The 8,568-nt window shown below is 55.5% G+C and overlaps 1 long non-coding RNA gene across 1 annotated transcript; it reads right to left on the reverse strand.

Annotated features, from left to right (window-relative positions):
* Nucleotides 1-1,430: 1,430 nt before the first annotated feature.
* Nucleotides 1,431-7,545, reverse strand: LOC140600029 (uncharacterized). Its single transcript, XR_012003224.1, has 3 exons — nt 7,081-7,545; nt 6,504-6,914; nt 1,431-4,614 (listed from the first exon to the last, which is right to left on the reverse strand). It is a non-coding gene; the product is annotated as an uncharacterized lncRNA (long non-coding RNA).
* Nucleotides 7,546-8,568: the final 1,023 nt, after the last annotated feature.

Raw genomic sequence — 8,568 nt, forward strand, 5'->3', positions numbered from 1 at the left:
GCTTTGTGGCTTAATGAGAACAGGGCTCTATTAATCCTTCTTTGTCTGACCTTAGCCAACCCCGCTCTCAGTGGAAGCAGGATTCTTAGGCTCTTGGGACCCTATTGAGCTGTTGTCATAGCGATTGGTGCCGGGGGCAGGGTCACTGGGCCAATGTCCCTAACCAGACCATCTCTGTCTTAATGACACACACAGGTCATGGCTGTTCAATCCCCAACTCAGAAAGGGACGTGACAAATCCTGCTGCTAGGCCAGTGTTTGTCTTGACTACCCTGAGGCTTTCTGAGGCCTGGCATACTGTCCCCAGAAAGGCAGCTCAGCTCAGCTGCCCGAAGAGCCCGGGCTGCTCTGCGGTTGCCTATGGCCCTGGGACCACACCCAAGCCCCTGAGGGTTTGCAGCTCAGGGGACACTGCATCTGGAATGAACCCAGACCACATAAGTATGAACCTTGAGAAGGCCCAGAAGAACCTGGACAGACACAGACTGTCAGTTTGGTCGTTTGCTGCCTCACACAGTAAAGCTTCTTGTTACCTGATGTCAGGGCTGGAAGGACCTTGGAGCCTGTTGGGTTCACCTCCCTGTTGTACAGATGGAGAAACTGAGGCCAAGGAGCCAGATCTGACCACTTGACAAGTCAGGAGCACGGTCGGAACCAGTCAGTCCCTACCCCCATCTCTTAAAAGGAGCATGTTTGGAGTTAACTGTAAGACAGTTGATATTTTTACAGTAAGTTCTTTAAGGTTTTTTATAATTTTTATTACCTAAGTAGTCCATGAATACATTTTCCATGGGGGAAGAAAAAAGAGAACATTGCAGAGTAGGTTCAAAGATCCTTTGGCCTCCGTGTCCAGTGCCAATACTCTCTCCTGAGACAGACTCCGGGTTTGGAATGTATCCCATTCTGATTTTAAAATACCCACATCTCAGTTGCTTGACCTGGGTGGCCAGGACGACTGGGGTGATGCAGGCTCCTGTCCCCAGCTGGGCATGAATCCAGGTGGCTCGCTGTGGCTGGCAGCACTGCCCACGTCAGAGGCATTTCCCTGGGCCCTGGGGGGTGGCAGGGAGTGTGGGACAGGCCGGCGCTGCTGTGTCCTCGCTCAGCCCTGGGCCATGACAGCTCCTCCATCTTCTTGCCCCAGTTCCTGTTTTGGAATCCCAGCAGCCCCTGTTACTGGATCGGCTGCCAGGAGCCTGGGCAGAATAATAGAAACTTTGCCCGCAGAGTTCAGTAACCTCTCCTATAGGCCCCAGGTCCCAGGGGATAGTGCTCACTCAGGCTTCAGTTCCCCATGTCCCTCTCTGTCTCCACATCGCTCACCCATCCAGCCAACCCCCAGCCTACCTCCCCTACATCTATCCCCTCCCTCCCCTATTCCAGGGAGACACTCAGCTGACCACCCCTGGAACCCATGGAGAAGGAAGAGGGAGATTTAAAAGTAGACTTTATTTATTTATCTAATGATTTTATCCACCCATTTATATGAGAGAGAGTGAGAGTGAGAGAGCACAAGCAGGGGAAGCAGCAGAGGGAGAGAGTGAAGCAGACTCCCCTACCCCCACACCACCCCCAGCAGTGAGCCTGATGTGGGGCTCGAGCCCAGGACCTTGGGATCATGACCTGAGCCCAAGGCAGATGCTCAACCATCTGAGCCAGGGCACCCCTAAAAGAATTTGAAGAGCACAAAAATATAGTCGGTCTTACGTGAGCGAAATGCTGACATTGAAAGCAAAAGACAGGGAAGACAGAGGCTTTGCAGGCACCTCGTAATGTCACAATGACAGCAGAGGTGCATGGCTGGGAAACAGGAAACAGCTCTTTTTCCCCCCAGTTTCTCTCTGTGTCCCAATTTTGAGAATTTCAGGACACACTGGGTGTCTAAATGCATAGAAATCGTATCTAGTAATTCACAGGTGGTTTTTTTTAATCAGCTAAAATCTTTATTCTTTTCTCAAGCAAAAACATGTCCAGAGCTCTAACATGTCTGACATTAAAAACAACAACAACAACAACAACAAAAAAAAAAAAAAAAACCGTGCAAAGTAGTGGGCTTGGCAAAAGTACACTTAGGTCTGTGGAATCCTAAGGCTTCTTCAGCCCAGTTTTGATCACCTCTCACCAAAATCAGCTTCCTTCCCTTGTAGCTGAGGAAACTGAAGCAGAGGGCTCAGCAGCTTACAGAAGCCCCCGGGATGAGTAAGCGGCAGATCCTACACTGCCCGGGACACCTGGGAATCTGGCCGGGGCTCAGAAACTGGTGCAAGACCTTCCACAGCCTGAAACTGTAGATTTGGACAAAATCAGAGCTTGTGAAGACAGTTGGCTAGTCTGAGGCTGCTGGGGGAGAGGGGAAGGGAGGCGATCACACTGCTGCCATGGTTACCCTGGCCCAGGAAGTGACCTTTTGCCCCAGAGTCCTGGAACAGAGATGCCTCTTTCCTGCTGGGCTGGGGGGCCTGGGGTGGGGGGCGGCAGTGGCCGGAGCTAAGATGAAGAGCCTTACACTGCTCAAGGCCTATAAATCTGGATCTCCAAGGCCACACCAGAAAGATCGAGGGAGCCCAGGGTTCCTCCATCCTCTGGGCCTCCCTCTGCATGCAGATATTAGCGATGATGCAGGCTCAACCACTTTGTGTGGCCTTAGGGGTGGCCCTGAGCTGGACCTCCAAACACCGTCAAGTGGCCCAAATCCCACCTTCAGGCCAGTAAGCTGAGGCCCCTGTGGCTGCCTCCTGACACCACTGAGCAGTCGCCCATATGGGGCAGATGGGTTCCCAGCCCTAGGGAAGGCAGAGGTGAAAAGACAGCAGGCTCTGAAGGAGATTAGACACTTGTGGGGACAAACAGGGAATCAGGTACTTCAAACACAGTAGAAGGAATACTTTGATGCTGGGCTGGGGACGAAGCAAAGGGAGGGGAAGAAAGGGCCACTTTGTCTACATCTGTGAGTGGCTGGTGGAGGGAGATCAAGGTAAAAGCTTCTCTGACAAAGTGGTATCCTAGCTGGGGTCGTGAAGGATGAGTAGGAGTTTTCCAGGAGAAAAATGGGAGGGAGGAAGGAAGAAAGGGAGAGAGATTAGCATTTGGGATGACAAAGCAGACAGTGTGAAAACCTGTGAAGGCCAGGAACGGGAGTACCTGGTGTGGCCACACGTGGGGCTGCAGAGGTGTTGGGCAGGCAGAAGGGAAAGTTGGCAAGAGCTTTAAACATTTGGGTCGCATCCTGGGGCTCAGGAGTTTTCAAACTACTGGTGGCCCAAGAAGTGTTTCAGGAAGGTGTCCAAAAAGTGGGTAGGGAGTAAGCTCCGGGTCATTCCTGCTTCCATTTTATATTCTGGAGCTCCACACAGGAAAACCTTTGAATTAAGTTCCCAGTGGTAAAAGAAAAAAAAAATTATGTGGAAAATCCAGCCATGAGCCATGCTAGAAGTTCTCGTCGATTAGCGCAGAACTCTGCCCGCAGCTGCCCTCTCCTGCTGGTCGCTCAGAGGCCTTGGGGCCCTTTGAAGGCCTCCTCACCCAGCTGAGCCGAGCCCGGGGGGTGGGAGGGGCGGCACTGAGGGAGGGGGCCATCCCGTTGCCCAGCTTCCCTGCCCAGCAGGGTCCCGTGGGGACAGCCCCCTCCGCAGGCTTCCTTGGCTTTGAAGTTGTTGTGCTTGTTGTCTCATTTGCATTTATGTCACAGAAGAGTCAGCAGGAACCAAAATACAGAAGTAGGAAAGTAAACAGCTCTGCTGGGAAAGGCACAGAGCGGTCGCAGTCCGTCTGGGGGAAGTCAGTTGTCCAGACTTGGCCCGTGGTGGTCAACGTTGCTTCGGACCCTGCGAGGCGCAGCTCAAGCCCTCCCTCCTCCAGGAAGCCTTCCTGGCACCACGTCGGATGACTCCCTCTTTCTGAACCTGCCTGCCTCATCCAGAGCGTGAAGATCTGTAACGATGAAGCTAGTGGTTCAGCATGACCTGGAACCCCAGAGCTACCACTGGCCCGCAGGGCGCCTTTGTGCTCATTAGGAAAAGGTGGCCCATCCTCTAGGTGGCCACAGCTCTGGCCCTGGCCATGTGGCTGCCACTCACCCACCCGGCCATTGCCTTTCTGCCAGGCACAGCTACACCTGCCCCTCCTGAGAAGTCAACAGCTGGTGTGATTCCTACCTCACGGATGGGAAACGGAGGCTCTAGGCATGTTGGGGCACCTCCTCCCAAGGTGGCCAAGGCGCTCAGGCTGCTCTGGCAACTCTGGCTGTGAAAAGTCTTCCCAGCATTCCGGGAGGGGGTGTGCGGGGCTCCGTGTCTGTCCCGAGGAGCCCTCACTTCTGACAGCTGAGGAGGGCATTGGCCAGGCCCAGGCAGGGCCACGGCCGCGTTGATCCAAGCCCGGGCCAGAAGCCAGCCTCCACCGGCAAGCACCAGGGCTACACCGAAGCCAAAGTGTAGTGTGGGGCCTCGGCTCACTGTCCTGTGGCCTCCACTCCAGCCTAGAAAAGGAGCAGCGTCTCCACTGGGTCACTGAGGATTTCCCGGCCAGCAGCTCACCTCGGCTGCCTCAGAGTCCCCAACCGAACTCAGCAAGGACTTCTGGTGCTCCCGCAGGCATCCGCAGACCCGTGTAGACCTGTAGCCCAAAGCACCGTCACACACATCTCACTGAGCCTTCCCACACCTTGGCACTCACTCTCCCCCGGCCCCCAGCCCCCGGCCCCCGCCAACCCCATGGCAGACATTGCTAACTGACCACTGTGCTTCCTTTCTTGTAACCCTCGACTGAACCTCAGAATCCTTCTCAACTCAATGCTCCAGGCAGCCACAACAGAGCTCTTTGGGCCAACATAGAAGAAGAATCCTATTTTAGCCATCCCTCCTGCGCTCGAGCCGCCCTGACTTAGGGATGAGGAAGCAGACCAGCAATAGAAGGGAATGTGTGTGTGTCCCACAGCTGGGAGGGGAAAGACAGGGTCCTGCCTACCTCTGGGCCCAGGGTTCTGGCCATAATCTACCACTTCTAAAGTGGAGACTCTGCTGGGGGGAGAATTTTCAACCAAATGTAGGGGTGGTGTTTGGGGGAGCCTCCCCACAGTGTTGCAGGGCCTTAGGTGCTGCCCATGTGTGTTCCTCTATGCCCTGGAGGCCTTCATCCAGGCTTTAGTGCATCAGAAAGACCTGCTCCCACCCTGTGCCCCTCTCCCACGGCAGCTCTGAAGGGGGGCAGGGGCAGCAGGGCCCACCCATCCTTCCCACACTGGTCCCTGGGTACACATGTCTAAATGGGATGACTGTGACCAGGGCAAGCATGGGCAAGGTGGGGGCAAGAGGGGCCAGGAGAGACCCAGGGCCTGGGGTTGATTTGTCTGTGGGCTCAGGGAGTGTCTGCAGAACCAGTAGTGACCCCCTTCTAGACTTACCCTTGATAAAGAGGATGCTCACAGGTTGACTTGTGGGCTCTTCAGAGTCCAAGTTGTGCCAAAAGTTCAGGGAAGTGGGGCTAGCACAACCATGAAGGCTTCTGGGAACTCAGAACTCAGCCTAAGCAGAGGCTTATCCATTCATTCATTCATTCATTTATTCATGCATTCATGCATTCAACCAAGGCCGCCTTGCCCCAGCCTTCTAGTTGCTGGGACACAGCCGTGAGCACAACTGACAGAAACAGCCCTGCCTCCTAGGAGAGGGCAGACAGCACACAGATAAAGGAGGAAACTGCATGTAGGTCCAATGTGATGAGCGCTGGGGGGACAGACACAGCAGGAGACAGAGAGAGAGTGCTTGGAAGAGTGTCAGAAGTTTAGACGGGGTGACCGAGGAGGCCTCCCCATCAGAAGATTGACACCCTAAAGAACGCTGTCTCTCATGATGAGAGGTGTGTGAAAGACCACGGTGCGCTCTCCCAGCAGCAGGACCAGCACCCGAGAAGCCCAGGCCAGAGCTAACTTGGTGTGCTGGAGAAGCAGCAGGGGTGCCGGGGTGGGAGTGGGGGCGGGAGTGGGCAGCGGTGGGCTGAGGTGGGAGGTGCAGAGTTTGGATGGGGACCAGATCCCACGGGGCCTCCCCGGCCGGTGTAGACCTATAATGTGTGACATAATGATCTGTCGTGAGTTGAATTGTGCTCCCCTCAAAAGATATGCCTACGTGCCAACCCCCAGCACCTGTGAATGGGATCTTATCTGGAGAAGGTAGACTTTATAGATGTAATTAAATTAAGGATTGCGAGCTGTCATCCAGTGACAAGTGTCCTTGCAAGAGATCCTCAAAGGATGGACACAGAGAAGAGGAGAAGGCTCAGTGGTTTAGCACCACCTTCGGCCCAGGGCGTGATCCTGGAGTCCTGGGATCGAGTCCCGTGTCAGGCTCCCTGCGTGGAGCCTGCTTCTCCCTCGACCTGTGTCTCTGCCTCTCTCTCTCTGTGTCTATCATGAATAAATAAATAAAATCTTAGAAAGAAAGAAGAAAGAAAGAAAGAAAGAAAGAAAGAAAGAAAGAAAGAAAGAAAGAAAAATCTCAGCTCACATGGGCTCCAAAGGGCCAGAGGGCAGCAGGACCACATACGGGGCCGGTGCGGGAGTCGGAGGACAAACACTCTGACAGTGAACCCCTGAGCGGCTTCTGATTCTCGGGGCTCCCACGCTCTGAGCAGCGGAGGCTTTGTGGCAGTTGGTGGCCCTGTGACATTTGAGGCTTTTTGTGGCCTGGGGGGGTGGACAGCTTCAAGCAAGACTGGGTCCTGTTTCTGTGAAGCAGGAGAAGGGTTTCCAGGCAGTGAGTGTGGCAGGAGGGCTGTTCCTTGCCCCAGGACGATGACAAAAGGTTTCTCCTCCCTTGGCACCTCCCGTCGCAGACAGAGCTGGTGGCATCACAGGGACACGGGCACAGATGGAGATGCCCCTCTTCAGTGGCTGGGAAAGCCTTGGATTCTGCCCCCTGCATCGTGAGAACAGCTGTAAACTACCAGCGCCTGGCTGGCTGGCTCCAGGCCCCCCGGGGAGACCATCCTGCCACCCGCCACCCCCCGCCCCAGCCCAGCCCGGAGCCTGGCTTTGCTCCCAAGGGCTCACCACTCCCCACTCCCCGGAGATGCCACACTTGCCAACACTCCTCCTGCAGCCTCCGCAGGGTGAGGATCATGTAACACAGAGGAGGGGGCGGGGTGAGGGCCCGCGTGGGGCTCTTGGGTGGCGTGTGGAGAAGCACCAGCTCAGCTCTTCATCCTGGGCCAGTAGCTTCAACCCTCTGCACCCCAGTTTCCTCGAGTGCGACGTGGAGTCAATACACGGCACTTCAGAGTCCGACAAGGATCACCAAAGTGGGTAGAGGTGAAATCCTAGCTCAGTGCCAGGGTAGTATCCACCCCTGCATTGACTCTGAGTCTAGAAATACCGGTTAGTCCAGTTGCCCATGCCCCAGGGTTGGGGGGTGGGGGATCCATCTGTCAGCTGTGTCAGGTGGTAAAGGGGTGGGATGAGGGGCCAATGAGTCAGACACAGCTGGGACTTGGGAGAGGGTGGGAGGAGGGAGGCCAAGGAGCTGCTTCCAGTGTCCGGTGGGAGGCAGGCCCCACAGGCCCTCTGCCATGATCCAATCCCACTGTTGCCCGCAGGGAGCCCCAGAGGCCGGAGACACACCCTTCCACCAGCTTCGGTGAAGAGGAAATGGAGGATGCCACTCGCCCTCCCCCGGTGTCTCACAGACCCTGCAGAGCTGGGAAGAAGGGAGGCCCACAGCCAAGCTGGAAGTGAGGAGGATACAGGGAATGAGGATTAGGCTCGAGCCCAGAGCCAAAGGCCATGCACAAAGCCCAGAGCCTGAGGTCCAAGCCACTCAGGCAAAATTGCCAGAGCCGGCGGGCTGCCTGGCCTCTGCCTCAGCACCCCCACCTGTCCACCGGGAGGAGAGTGGGGAATCCAGCAAGGGCAGCCTGAGAACTGCTGAGACCTGGATGACCTCGATGCATTAGCCTCATTCATTCATTCATTCATTCAGATGTTGACTAAGTGCCTACTGTGTGCCAGGCACCAGGAATTCAGCAGTCAATTGAGAACTGCTGGGACCCACTGGTTTTTGCTGAGTGTCAAAAAACCATATGGATAAATCCATACATACAAAGTCCAAGGTGACTGTGTAGGAGTGTGTGAGTGCATCTCGTTCCACAGTGGGCTCTCGGCTTAGAGGAAAGAAACCTGTGGGCATTCAGTGATCAGAGCCAGTCCTCCTGGCCCCAGGGATGTCCCTCTCCAACTGCAGTGGCATTTTAGCCTACCAGGGCCCCTGCCTGGCAGCTGGCATCTGTGCTAGGGACGGGGTAGGATCAGCTCCTGCCACAACTCAGTGCTGAGCTGAACTGTGGAGTCACATAGAAACATTGGGCTGGGATCCCTGGGTGGCGCAGCGGTTTAGCGCCTGCCTTTGGCCCAGGGCACGATCCTGGAGACCCGGGATCGAATCCCACGTCGGGCTCCCGGTGCATGGAGCCTGCTTCTCCCTCTGCCTATGTCTCTCTCTCTCTCTCTCTCTCTCTCTCTCTCTCTGTGTGTGTGTGTGTGTGTGTGTGTGTGTGTGTGACTATCATAAATAAATA

The sequence above is a fragment of the Vulpes vulpes genome, chromosome 8, assembly GCF_048418805.1.
Source record: "Vulpes vulpes isolate BD-2025 chromosome 8, VulVul3, whole genome shotgun sequence".
NCBI classification, from domain to species: Eukaryota; Metazoa; Chordata; class Mammalia; order Carnivora; family Canidae; genus Vulpes; species Vulpes vulpes.